At 38.4% G+C, this 14,708-nt stretch overlaps 1 protein-coding gene across 20 annotated transcripts in view; it reads left to right on the top strand.

Moving 5' to 3' along the window:
- Positions 1-14,708, top strand: part of MEF2C (myocyte enhancer factor 2C) — a 154,582-nt gene that overhangs the window by 95,067 nt on the left and 44,807 nt on the right. The window contains exon 1 of one of the 20 annotated variants that reach the window (XM_042943126.1): positions 2,293-2,439. The exons of the other annotated variants lie outside the window; for them this stretch is intronic. The gene's annotated coding sequence lies outside the window, so the exon portion shown is untranslated. Of the gene's footprint in view, positions 1-2,292; positions 2,440-14,708 lie in introns of those variants that run through there. 20 annotated transcript variants of the gene reach the window in all.

The raw sequence follows: 14,708 nt of genomic DNA, 5'->3' as shown, positions 1-14,708 counted from the left end.
GAATTTTTCTTTATTTTTCCAAGATTGAAAGCAGCTGAAATGCCTGGAGTTACAGGTTGAAGGCTGCTTTACAATATGTGAAGGGAAGCTTCTTTCCCTCCTCCCTTTGTGTGTGTGTGTGTGTGTGTGTGTGTGTGTGTGTGTGTGTTTAAATTTTTTCCTAACAAATGTCTTCTAACTGGTAGTTGTCTAAAAATAGAACACTGCCTAACTAAAAATAGCCTGGCTCTCAGTCGTGCCAAGGAAAATGGAGAGGAATAGGCGTGGAATAGAAGGCTGAGTAATCCAGTTCTATTCATTCAGAGAAACCTTTGAGAATGCGGGCGATGATAAAGTGCCCTCAAAAAACCACAGGCTTGACTCTCTCTTCAGACTTCTAGGTGCCAATAAACATTCTAGCCCCAGGATACATTTTTTTCTCATAGGTTGTAAACATTTTCTGAAAGACAAGGCTTTGTTTCACAGGACCTGACAAACTGCCATAGCTAACTAACTTTTCCTAAAGTCTTAAAAATTCATAATTGTAAGAGATATTTTAAAAGAGCATCTTAAATGAAAGTATTGTAAAATAATGTACATCATGTAATAATTAGGAGAAAACTGTTACAATAAAAACTGCGTACTGCTTGCAGTTAAACTCAGAACTTTAAAGTTTTGCAGAAAGTTATTCCTGTGACTCACTGTAGCTAAAGAGAACAGCTGACTTAGTTTAACTCCATTAGATACAAAATTCTCTTAAGTGTATATCCCCTTGGTGTGCCAGTATTTAGTCTCTTTCCCACAATTATAATTTTCACTCAGGCAGATTTTCTGTTTTAATTTTTTAATTGGAGTAGAAACTACTTTGAAAAATAACATTTCAAGAGTAGGATGGCTTGAAGTTTAGAGAAATGGAATTTTGAGTAAGTCACGAAAAAAAAGACCAGTTTCACAATAGTAACTCCTTTTTTTTTTTTTTCAATTTTGTTTTGCTTAAGTAATCTGAATAATCAGGTCAAACATAGCAACAGGGTGTGGAAATGTCAGCGCAGTTCACGGGGTTATACGGGACTGAGCATTGTTATGTTCAGTTCCTGTAATGATGCTGGTGATAAGACTCTTGAGACAAAGGACTATAATTGATGGAAAGAGCCTTAAATCATTGCTAGAAGAATCAAGGTCCTTGTATCTGTGTACATCGACTCTTCTGGTCTCCTTCCGTCTTGTAAAGCATTTTGTCGTCTTGCATGGTGGCCCCCTACTGCTCTTTGTAATAGATGCAGACCACAAGTGATTCCTTCATGCAGCATACAGGGTGTAATTGTGTCTGTGTGGTGTATTAGTAATTACCAAGCTGAATTCCCATATTGTATCTTTACTGCAGGCATGGAAAAATAGGACATACAATCCTGCATAGACATTTTCAACCTAGATAGTGAACCACTTAGAGCTACATTCCAGGGACAAAGCCTTTTACATTCACACTTTTTGAACAAAATTTTCATTGTTGAGTCATTTGTGCTATGCAGGATAAATTCAGTTTTGGAAATAATTACCTCTGATATAGTCATTTATGATTCTTCAGCAAAACCTTTGTAATATGGAAAATATTTGCTATTTTTCATTGCTAAAAATCATTTTAATACTGCTAGATAAAATAGTGATATGAGATGTAATAATTATTATGCTAGACCACCTTGTACAAAGAATAGTGCATGGATCACTACATATAACAGATTATATAGCATTCATAAACATTACATAATTGTTTTAACAGCATTTTTAACATCAAATGGATATTTTCATACAATTCATTGATTTTGGCTCAAGCATTGTTAAACTTCAGAAAAAGCTGACAACGAATTTTTGTTACAGTAAACAGATATAAATTAATAATTAATTTCTTTTCTATAAAATTTGCATCCATCCTTTATGTATTATGTAGCTAATATTGATTTGACTACCTCCTAATCATTGGGGATTTGAAATGTTTACAGTATTATTTATCTATAATAGAAGCTAAAATAAGGCAAGCAGGTTGGTTTAAACAAGAGAAGGTATATTTTTTTTCAAATAAAATCAAATGCTTATAATGACAGCTAAAAACTATTAAATGCAATAACAGAGAAATGAATATGGCCATTTCATTAACAATAACAAATGACATTAGATTTATTTTGTGAATTTTTAATTAAAGCATGTAAGATTTTAATTCCATTTTTACCTTCAAATTCAAAAATGACCTGCCAATATGTATATTTTACAAATTTACTTCCACTTTTGTCTATGGATAGTTTTATTCTAGCAATAATTATTAGATTTCTAGGATGTACAGAACTTTATAATGATGCTAGAGGAAATAGAATTTTGAAAAATACCATCAGTGACATCACAAAACTTAACAGTCTAGGTAAGATAGAAAATATACACGTGCATCAAAAGGACAAAACAACATAAGAGGTACTGTACGATATTTGAGGAATAGCATAGCATAGTTAGAACATCATTCTGGAGCAAGACTGCATGAGTTTTTATCCCATCTCCCCTGCTTATTGGTTGTATGTTTCCAGACAAGTTACTTAGGCTGTCTGTTTCTTACATCGTCATTTGTAAATGGGGTTAATAATAGCACCTAGTATCTAGTTATCATGAGAATTAAATTATTGAACATTTATAAAATGCTTGGAACAGGGTCTGGTGCATAGTAAGGTTGTTGGTGATGATGATGATGATGATGATGATGATGATACCCCGATACTTGTAATCAAATAATAACCTCTAGAAGGTAGAATTTAAAAAGTCAGGAGTGGGGCATCTGGGTGGCTCAGTCGGTTAAGTGCCTGACTCTTGGTTTCAGCTCAGGTCATCATCTTATAGTTTGTTTGTGAGGTTGAGCCCAATGGTGGGCTCTATGCTGACAGGATGGAGCCTGCTTGGGATTCTCTCTCTCCCTCTCTCACTCTCTGTCCCTTCCAGGATCATGTGCACGCTGTCTCTCTGTCTCTCTATCTCTGTCTCTGTCTCTCTCTTTCTCAAAATAAACTTTAAAAAATAGTAAAAAAAAAAAAAAACAAAAACAAAGTCAAGGGGCAGTGCCTGGGTGACTCAGTTAGTTCATAGTCCAACTCTTGATTCAGGCTCAGGCCATGATCTCACAGTTAGTGAGTTCAAGTGCCACATTGGGCTCCATGCTAACAGTGCAGAGCCTGCTTAGGACTCTCTCTTTCCTTTTCTTTCTGCCTCTCTCTCAAAAATAAATAAATTTTATATAAAAAATAATACATATATTTTTTTTTCAGGAGAGGTGAATGTTGAGTAGTCATTTTTAGTTTCATACAAATGAAGTTCAGAAATATGGATATAAATTGATGAACAGGATGTGGGCAAATCTTTCAAAAGACCAATTATGCAAAGATCGACAAGAAGAAATGAGCAAGGGCATGATATGAATAGAATATTCACATACAGAAGGAGCTTTAACAAAGGTGGCAAGGTAAATGGAGAGAAGGGAGACAGACAAATCAAGTGCTTAAATGTTTGGTGTAGAATTAGATGCAATACAATAGGTATGAGAAAGATACTTCATGGCCTCAAGCAGTAGAATAGCGAATGACAGTCAATTCTTGAGAAAAATTCTAGTGGAAAATATAACTCTCTAGATAGAAGCAATTTAGCTGTAAAAAGTGGAAATGCCAGGATATTTAATTTTTATAAGTAACATGTATATGTGTGCATGCTAAAAAGCCTAAAACCTTTCATTATATTTTTAAACTATTTATATCATTCTGTAAACATCTAGGATTATATTAAAAACAAGTTGTTTTTGGAATATTGCATACAGGGGCATCTGGATGGCTCAGTCAGTTAAGCACTCCACTTTTGACTTCGGCTCAGGTCATGATTTCACAGTTCATGAGATGGAGCCCCACATGGGGCTCTGCAGTGACAGGCAGAGCCTGCTTGGGTTTCTCTGTCTCTCCTTCTGTCTCTCTGCCCCTCCCCCTGCTCTCTCTCGCTCTCTCTCTCTCTCTCTCTCACACACACACACTAAATAAACTTAAAAATGTTAAAAAAAAAAAAAGAAATATGCATACAATTTCACTTTGCTCTGGTAATATGCACATGCATTTTTCTGGCTAAGGACTATTTGTCATATATAGTGTGTTAAAGGAAGAAATTATGGAGACCTCTGGAGGTATATATAATAAACTATATAACATTCTCTAGATTAAATTGAAGAGGAAATCAAAATCTATAAATTTAGAAGTTCCTAATGAAGTCTGTGTGTTTTCAATGACCACATAAATGGTCAGGATTCTGGATACAGTACTTCAAATTATAAAATCTCCACTCTCACACTTTCAGGTTTATAATCTAAAAGTCCGGGCTTTTCACTGTAAGACAGTCTGGTATAAGAAAAGGGGCAGAGAAGTGTTAGACTCTGCCAAGCCTGCTTTTTACAATCTTCATAAACTCCGTGCTTTGGGGCAAGTTTCTAAACCTCCACAAAATCTCAGCTTTCTAAGCAGTAAAATAGTGATAATAAATCTCACTTTTGGTCTTTTTGTAAGAATTAACTTACACCACGTATGTATATATCCACTAGCACATGTTGGGCCCATGTGCTCATAAACATGTTATTTCTCTGCTTCTCCTTCCTACAGGTGTAAATTTAGGCAAAATTTTCATTTTTTACTCCTTCTCACACACATACATACATACACACCTTGGACATTGAAATCTTTGGCATGTTTTGTGATCACATTCAAACAAAATGTCACATTTTATAAATTGTTACATATATGTGTAACTGTATCTTGAGTAATGAGGTTATGAAATTCTTTAGAGGTAAAATTTTGACTATACAGATTTTAAAGCTACAGAAAAGGTAGAGAGAGGTAAAAATTTGTACTCTATTAAGTAAAGTAAAAACAGAATTGATAAAAATAGGTGGAACCCTGTCAGAGGAGCTTGCCCAAGTTCTGCTGGTGAACTCTGGTATATAGTTAGGATATAATTTATTCCCTGGTGTTCCCTTTGAACTACTATGTATCCAGGGAAGAGCCCAGTTAGACAATGAAAGGGAGGGCTTGGGAGAAAGAGGGAGGGGGGAGGGGGAAGTTGATTAAGATTTTAAAGCAGTGAAAGTAATTAGCAAAGCTAAGATAAGAGTGTCCCTACACTGCCAGTTCTTCTCTGATCAAAAACAAATAATTGATTTTATTAAAATACTAGCCAGCCAACAGTGTCTAGTATGATGATATTGTTAACAATAAAATATATCTATCTTACATTGCTTCTAACTTGTATCTTTGCCCTAGCTCCCTTCAGTATTTTGATGGCAGTAAGGATACATGCTCTTGGAAATGAGCCAAGCACATACTAACGCATTATACATTTGGCTTGGTTCCAAGTGAACAGGTGTTTTAAATATTCCAGTCACATACCCACGATGTATATTGCTACTGGGGAAAGGATATCATTTCTGAACCACTGATACTTGTTTGACTCTGTTCTGAACCACACCTATTTTACACTCTGAAGATGTAGCAAAGATGAACTGTGGTTTGAGAAAAGATGACCATCAGAGCCCTACTTTTACTGATAGTAAGTGCAACAAATTTATAGTTCTGAACTCTGCACCCGATGTCTGGCTATGGAGATCAAAGCACTTGCTGATCAACATTAGGAGGGAAACATTTTAGTGCTCTCCACAACTGAGTTCCTGCAAACATGAGAGATTTTATTCATATTAGAGAAAACATAATAAACTATATGATAGAAATTGTGTGTTATATTATGATGAGGGGAAGAAATTTATTTTCCTGTAGAAGCCAGGATTCAGTTTGCAGACATACCACAATAAAACAACCTGACTTTTCTGGGGTCTAAATTACAAAACTGAAATATTTCCTTATGGAGAAAAAAGATAAAAATAGCTATGCAGAAACATATCTACCCAGAAATAATTCTGAAGATCCTTTCAAAATTAGCTTCATGCTGTGCACGTGCCTGCGCGCGCACAGACACACACACACACACACACACACACACACACACACACACACAGATATGTACACATACAGATGTAGTTAATGTGAGATTGGCAGTTTCCAGAGATGAACTCAGATATATAACTTCCGTCTCACTCTGAACAAGTTCCTGTGTCCAATCAACAAAACTTTCATTGCTTTCTGTCCCTTTGGCTTCAGCAATAAAATAATTCAAGAAGGTGGAGGCGGGGGTTGCTGGTGGAGGGATTCTAACTTCTCCCAGCCACCTGCTTTAACTTCATATTTCATCTCGATATAGATTGGATTCCTCTGGCCATTAGTCAACAGTATGCATTACCTCATGGAAACAGACTTTGAACTATATTTTGCTTCCTCTTTTAATGGTACTGTTTCCCCTCATCTTTTAACCATGGTCTTTAAAAAGAAGTGGGATTCTATTCAGAATGATGGTGATGGCTGTTTGGGGCATTTTAAAACTATTAGGTGGTTAATGTGTGGTTCATATTATTTATTCAACAGAAAATTGACTTTAAACCCATGTAAAAAGCCAAGTATCATAACTGTAAACTTCTTTTAAATGTTATACAACTTTGTTTAATTTCCATTTTCAAAAACTTCAGTTTCCCATCTGAGAGATTCATGTATTGGCCAGGCTGGGGAAGCCTCCAGAGAAAACAGGGCAACTCAGCCACTGCGGAAGCCGCGTCGGTGACTGTGGGTGGCATTTCTCTGCTGAGTCACGTTTGTGCCAGGCCTTCCCTTGGTTTTTACCAACAGTGCGGATTTTCTGACAAGATGCAAAAACCCAAGTCTTGTGGTTCTTGAAGCTCTTCTACAGTTCTCCCCTGTTCCTTGGGACTCGGGAAATTTTCCCTTTAGAAGATTCCCATCCTTCTGTGTCTTCCTTGTAGCTGTTGAAAACCTTGGGAACTTTTGCAGTCATTTCCTTCACCTCTCCTCCCTTCTGGCCTGTAAAGTAATAGAGTATTATCAATCTCATTTTGAAAACAAAAGAAAGGGAAGAGCTTCTGTACCCATGTTTTAAAAGTGGAAATTTTATAGTTCATACATGATTTCTCCATGATCCCACAGTATCAGCCAAAAAGAAACAATAGTTTCTCCATCAAAGTGTATGTTTCTTCTCTTTTTCCCCCACCTACCCCCCACAACCCCAGAAAAATGTTACCAGCATTGGTATCCCTTATCTGCCAAAACAAATTGAAGAGCTGAGCAGTTAGCTTGTGAATCTGAAGAATATAGGCACTGAACAATAGAAAGCAAACGTTTTCTATTAATAGAGAGTTAAAATTCTTGCTAGTATTATTTTAATAATTGTGACAAACATACACTTCATTTTACCCAGATATACAAAATGTTATTGCAGAGGACTTCCTTCCTAGTCCTAAAAACGTAGGAGTGGAAAAACTTAAGCAGCGTTTCTTTTCAACAACCTACACCTCATTTTAACTCCATAGCTACCAACTAAATATTGAAGAGACCTTCCCCTCTCTTCAGTGGATATTACAATAACACAATAGGAAAAACATTTTAGATAAAATTATTCATCAGAGGGGCACCTGGGTGGCTCAGTTGGTTAAGCGTCCAACTTCAACTCAGGTCATGACCTCGCAGTTCGTGAGTTAGAGCCCTGTGTCGGGCTCCGTGCTGACAGCTCGGAGCCTGGAGTCTGCTTCAGATTCTCTCTCTCTCTCTCTCTCTCTCTCTCTCTCTCTTTCTCTCTCTCTCTCCCTCTCTCTCTCTCTTTCTCTCTCTCTCTCCCTCTCTCTCTCTCTCTCTCTCTGCCTCTCTCTGCCCCTCCCCTGCTTGTGCTCTCTGTCTCTCAAAAACAGGTAAACATTAAAAATAAAATTATTCATCAGAAGGTGAATTGTATTGCAAATATATCCCTTCATGAAAAAAATAAGATTTGTCAAACATTTCACCAATTTCAGCTGGGAGTAAGTACTCAAAGAAAACATTGGCTGGATTTAGGCAATCTTTATAATTGGATGACTTGCAGAGGGAGAATAGTGAAACAGCTGTGACAGGGTAAACCCTGGAGTTCCTATGTAGTTTATTAACTTGGTTCTACCACTTACTATAACTTTGTAAACCTCCGCAAGTGCTTGGACCGACCACCTTGCACCCCCTTTTCTTCATCTGTAGAATGGCAATCATGGGGAAGAGTAGTTATGAGGGCTTTAAAAAAAATCCATGCAAAGCTGCAGACTCAGTTCCTGGCACATAGGAACTGCTCGATTAATGGGAGGTGTTACTGCTGAGGAACAGATTCAGTTAAGGGGAAAATTAATATTTTGATAGTGCGGGAAGACTGGTTTAATTTCCTTTTCATGCCATAGAAGAGGAAATGTTGTTTTTATAATTACCTAATGAATAATATGGAAGAAATTATTGTGCAAATGAAAAATCTAAGTTTGCCACTGAGCTAACAAAATCACTGGGAATTCATAAGGTATGGAAATTGAAATACCAAACTTAAAAGTCAGGTTGTAGTACATTTTCAGTGATAATGCCTGAAATTATTAAAGCCCTCATGACTACCAAAGCCGATAGCTAACGCCACGGGGACCAGGAAGCCAAGGCCACAGAGCCTCCCCAGAGAAGGCTGTGTGGGGCTGGAGGACAGAGCAGTCTGTGGGACTGGCAGCCACCACTTGGCCTCATTGAGTTAGACAATGGGTGCTCAGCTGCTGCCAGAGTTGGATATCAGGATGAGCAAGATTGCTGATGGCCCGTGAGAAAGCTCTATCTAAGATCATAAAGTGCTGAATCCAGACACAAAGAGAGGCCAGCTTACCTGCTGGGGGATCAGTTAATGTGCTCACTGAATTATTTTTCCCTCTCCCCTTCAAAAGACCCTCAACTTCTCTCTCATTCTCATTCCCTTCCTCCCCATCCATCTATCTACCACCATCTTATCCTCTCTTTCTCTCTCTCCTTCTTGTCCTTCCTTTTCTTTAACATATACTCTCCATACCTCTCTGTTTTTCACTTCTCAGTGCTCTCTAGGTTTTGTAGCATCATATGAAATCCAAAGTGACTGAATGTAAAAACCAAAGAATGTTACTTATCTGTGTAATGTATGAAGTCATGGGAAATGTGATTTTGTGAAGGAGTTGCTCCAAGATTCAGGGACCATGGATTCATATATGCATAACATTCACAGCATAAGGAAAATAAATTAAAATGAGTTTGATTTTAATGATTAGTTAATTTGATTTGGAAACATAAATTTAGAAAAATTTAAACCTACACATAAAATAATAAGGTAGCTTAGCCTATGTAGGCTTTGATCAGCATTTGACATTGATAATACTAGCCTTTCCAAAACATTTCTAATGAATTACATTTTATTTGAAAGTATTTCATCTAAGAGACAGGATCTCAGTTTGCCAAAACGGACTGCATAGTAAGTGTTTTCAGAATCTCCTTTGTAGATAGTTTGTGTCCTATTTATTTTCAATGATTATATTCAATTCAGTATTCCCTGTGCTAATGAGAAAGGACCTTTTATTCCTTTTAACTCCAGCATAGTTAACATACAGTCTTATATTAGTTTCAAGTGTATAGTAAGCTGACTCAACAATTCTTTACATTACTCAGTACTCATCATAAGTGTATTCTCGATCCCCTTCATCTATCCACCCACCCCTCCACCCACCTTATCTCTGGAAACCATCAGTTCTGTATAGTTAAGAGTCTGTTTTTTTGGTTTGTCTCTTTTTTTCTTTGTTTTGTTTCTCAATTCCACAAATGAGTGAAATCATATGGTGTTTGTCTTTCTTTGATTGGCTTATTTCACTTAACATTATACCCTCTTTATCCATTCATGTTGTGGCAAATGGCAAAGTCTCATTCTTTTTTATGGCTGAGCAATTTTCTATCAGACTGGCCTCTGACCAGTGACCATCTCATTCATTGTATCTTGGGCACTGTTTATTAAACAGGGAGTTTTCCAGTGGGGGGCACCTGGATGGTTCAATTGGTTAAGCGTCTGACTTTGGCTCAGGTCAAGATCTCATGGTTAGTGAGTTTGAGCCTTGCGTTGGGCTGTCTGCTGTCAGTGCAGAGCCTGCTTCGGATCCTCTGTCCCCCCTCTCTCTGCCCCTCCCCCACCCTCTCTCTCTCTCAAAAATAAACATTTTAAAAAATTTTAAAATCTTTAACAAAAAAGTTTTCCAGTGTGCAACCAATAAAATGAAAATCCCAGGGGATTTTACATCAAAAGACACAAGTAATAAGGCTAGAAACCAAGGCTGCTAGCCTTTGGCAGACCTAGCAAACATTACTGATGTTGAAAGAAGAGAGAAAAGGTGCATTGTTAAAGGAAAGGGAAAGCTTGGATCCCCACTAACTTTGGCTTAATATTTCTAAGCCTCCTTATTATATGTCATCAGGCTCTCCTTGGCTGTCCAGAAGAGTCAACCAAATTGTTGCAGCATTCTACCATCAGATACTGCCCTAGTTGCTAAGGATAGAAAGCCCTCAAGAGATACTTCTTGTCTACAGGGATCTTATAATCTAGCAAATGAGACAAAAAACAAGAATGCAGAGAACAACATTATGAAATGTGAATTACAAAGCTCTGGAGAAACACAAAAGAGCGACACATTAATTCTCTTAACTCTGTAGTCCACAGGATTCTTTCCTTTTATAATTTAACTTTATGTGTGAGGCTGGGAGAAGTGGCATTAAAGAGAGTGGGTGGTGGAGGCAAAAACTACCTATACTCTGAGCATAAGTCCAGCAGCTGCTGTCTGTGGCTTTTCAGCCTCCATTGTGATTCCATCTTAAATAAGAATCTCTGTCACTGCAGCCTTGTTTTTTTTTTATGCTTTACTTTATATTTGAAAGACAAGACAGAGAGAGACAGCATGAGTGCGGGGAGCAGAGGGAGAGGAAGACACAGAATCCAAAGCAGGCTCCAGGCTCTGAGCTGTCAGCACAGAGCCCAACTCAAGGCTTGAACTCACAAGCTGTGAGATCATGACCCGAGCCAAAGTTATACACTTAACCAACTGAGCCACCCAGGTGCCCCTCTTTTACTCTTTTAGTAGCAACAGCAGTTTTGGTTGGGTGTCATCCATGGGTGGGACACAGCTTTCAAGTTGCTGTAGGTAAAAAGGAAAAAGACAATGTTTCTGCTCTTGTGGAGATTTATTCTAAAGCACCGAGGCTCTCCCTTCATCTGGCAGCCACAGTAGCTGTGATGTACATATTGTTCTCACACAGTCCCTTCAATGCTCTGGGGCCCTGATCCCTCATGGTCACACGTCAGAGCAGTATGGGCATCGAGCAGTGTGTGCTAACACAGTTGTGGATATCACTCTCTTGGATGGCTCATCCTTCAGAATTAACTTGTAGGCTAGTTTTCTCAGGGCATACTCACAGGGTGTGCTAACTGGGAAGGCAAAGGCTAAGAGGCCCTTTCCCATCATTACTATCCAATCATTCTAGAATAACCAAAATCAAAACTTTTCCATCTGCAAGTATCTATATAGAATGGCGTATAGCCACTCATTGGTGAGCCGGCTGGTTTATCAGGAGAGAGAGAAATCAATTAGAAAAAAAATTGTTTGAATGTCTGGTACTATGGGGAAGGAGTTGAAGATTCCATAAATAAAATCTGTGTTCACAATCTAGAATTGGTCCCTAAAAATCTCTCTGCCATTTAATAAACAGAGGGATAGAACAGAACTTGGGGAAGTATTTTCGGTCATATCCCAGGCTGAAATCTATTATTGGTGCATATAAGACATGGAAACTACAACAGCAGGAGTGAATGGCAAACAGGGGTTTCCCCCATCAGTCCAAGGGCCAACCCAAGAGAGAAGTGGACCAGGGTCAAGCCCGCTGGAACTCTTTACTCTCTTCAGCCTGGCAGAGGCCTAGGGTAGGAGATTGGTGTTAGGAAAAGAAGCAATTTAACCTTCATCTGGGAGTCCCTCGCTATCTCAGAAATGAGGATTTGGATATCTCAAGTACAATTCTCAGGTGTGATCAGAACTGTCGTGACACAAGTCAGTCAGTTGTGAACCTCACATCTTCTTCTGTGTTCCCTTATTGAATGGTCTGTGTACACTCTGCTTTTCACATAATCTAGTGATAAACTGCAGATCCCAACTAACAGATTCTTCAAATCACATCAAAGGTGATGCCCTTTCTCCTAAAGGAGAACCTAGAAATAGAGAAGACAATCCCCAAAAGCACCTCTTGCAGTACTTTCTCAATATGTTATGTCTTCCTGGTGGTGACTGAGAGTACCGGGAGCTGGAAAGGAACAGCCCGTCCTCCACAGAACTCTGAGCAATCGTAAACACACACACACACAAACATGACCATTTGCACCCCCTCCAAAATAGTCTCTGTGTCACCTCCACTGTTTCCACTGCCAAAAGGATACGCTATTGCCACAATCATGAAGTGGTTTTAGAACTTGCTTTAACTTACCAGAACTTGTGTTCTGTGCATTTTTCACTTCATGTTATTAAAACAAATAAATAACCCTGCCATCTTAGGAGACTACCCAACTCATTTCAGCAAGTCTGACAGTGTTAGAAAGTATGACTGTCAAGCTTGTTTGCTTGTTCATTTATGCGGTAAACAGTTACGAGAACCTTTACTGAGCCCACATGTATTACTGCAGCCCTCTAGCAGGAACCAGAGATACCCAACTCTTACAGAACTCACTACCTAGTGGTGAAGCAGACATGTCAGTAGATAACATGAGAAGGGGGTCCCCAAGTGCCTAGACAGAGCTTCACGGGGCAAGTGATGGCATTAGGTAACAGGTGGCCTAGGATGACTAAGGTTCATATATCAGAGAGCAGAAGTAAACATATTCTAGACAGGAATGAATGACATATCAAAACAGTGTTATTACACTGACTTGGGAAATGGTAGGAAGTTCCCCATTGATGAAACCCAGAGTGCTGAGGGAGAAGAGAAGGAATGAGGCTGGAGAAGAAGGGGAGGACTTGCTGTGAAAACCAGTGGTTGTGGCCATTGGGAGCCGCCATGGTTTATAAGGAAAGCACTGCTACGATTAGATTTGCATTGTCAGGAGACCCTGCCAAAAGTAGGATGAAGGATTGACTGGAAAGTGGGATCAGAGGACAGACTGAGGATGGGAGACCAAACAGAAAAAATAGTAATTGTTGAGTCAAGAGATGGTGGAGTCAAGGGTGACTTCTGGATTTCCAGCTTGGATAACTAGGTTGTGAGGTTTTCCAGGAAAAGAAAGATGGGAGGGGAATGGATGAAGGGATAGGTTATACTCAACAACATAATTGGGGAAATAAATGAGAAGAAGAGATCGTGGGAATCCTGTAGAAATGAGGAAGTATGGTGACTGAAAATGGCAGTCCTGAGCTGATGATAAATATAGGCAGTGGGGGCTACTCCCACATCATGACTAATCATGCACTGACCCAACTTGAATAAAAAGGCATTTACAGCTAGATAAGAGCCAACTTGGAAACAAAAATAATGATTTAACTTATGTATATACATATACATCTTCTTTTGTTAAAATAAGTCATTAATGGTTTTTAAAAGATGCTTCAACGTGTTATTTTTAAAGAATCAGTGCTCCCAATATTCTTCCTTTTTTGTCCCCGTAACCTATTTGCAAGTAAAATGCCATAGTTGAAAAAGGTTAGTAGGTGAAGTTACGTTTATATTTTAGACTTTCAAAAATCCTCCTTCCCAATCTTTGTTAATTTACTCCTCTCCTCTCTTTCCCAACCTTTGTTTAATTTGTTAGTTCTGTCCTATCTTTTCCTTCCTTATTTAAGAAGTCAGTAACATCATTCATTCTTCAAACCCACTTCCAATTTGATCCTTCATATGCCAGCCTTTTATTTTTTTATCCCATCTTTTATTTTTTTAGCTTGCTTTTAGAAAGACTATTAAGATTAACTGCATATTTTAGCATGCATTTCAATCATTATATATTAAATGTTCCCTGCTTAGTACTTTACTTCAGATCTCTCTTGGATTCAGAATATCAGGGAGCATTTCATAGCTAAGTGTGCCAAACTTCTCCATCTCAGTCCTTTTCCCGTCCAGCCTCATGATGCATGCCTTGTCCAGGTTCCAGAAGAGGTGTGGTGGAAGAATTCCTAACAACAACATCAACCCACTGACCTATCCTGAGGCAGCCTGAATCATCTGATTGGCCCTAAAATCACCCTGATTTTCCATGAATCCTCCAGGCTAAGGTTGGCCCAGAATAAGACCAATGTCAAAGCCCGGGAGAATAGTGGAGCAGTAGACCAACATCCAAAAATGGGGGGAAAAGATGAACTTTGCCCAAGAATTTTAAAACATGCTTATTTCAAATTTATAGGATCTGATTCACATTCACAAAAGTTTCCCCATGCTCTTCACTATAAGGTTTCTGTTTTTGTTTTTCTACCCTTACACATTCTGCCTAGAATACCACTCCCTTTTTTTCTTCCATGCTGAATTCTGTGCCCTCTCTTCTGCTACTCGTTTCAAGGGCTGAGATTATATGATTATGGCTTTTTTACCTTAAAGCTTTCGTGAATGCATAGTTCTTTCTGACACTCTGTATTCAGACCAGTACTCTAATTTTTAAGTGTTTAATGATATAAATCTCCTGAGTTATAATCAGCTTCATACTGCATTGTTTTCTCACTTAAAAATGATACTTTTCAGGTGGCGTGTGGG

The sequence above is a fragment of the Panthera leo genome, chromosome A1 (genome assembly GCF_018350215.1).
Source record: "Panthera leo isolate Ple1 chromosome A1, P.leo_Ple1_pat1.1, whole genome shotgun sequence".
Taxonomy (NCBI): Eukaryota; Metazoa; Chordata; class Mammalia; order Carnivora; family Felidae; genus Panthera; species Panthera leo.
This window is presented reverse-complemented; position numbering and strand designations above follow the sequence as displayed.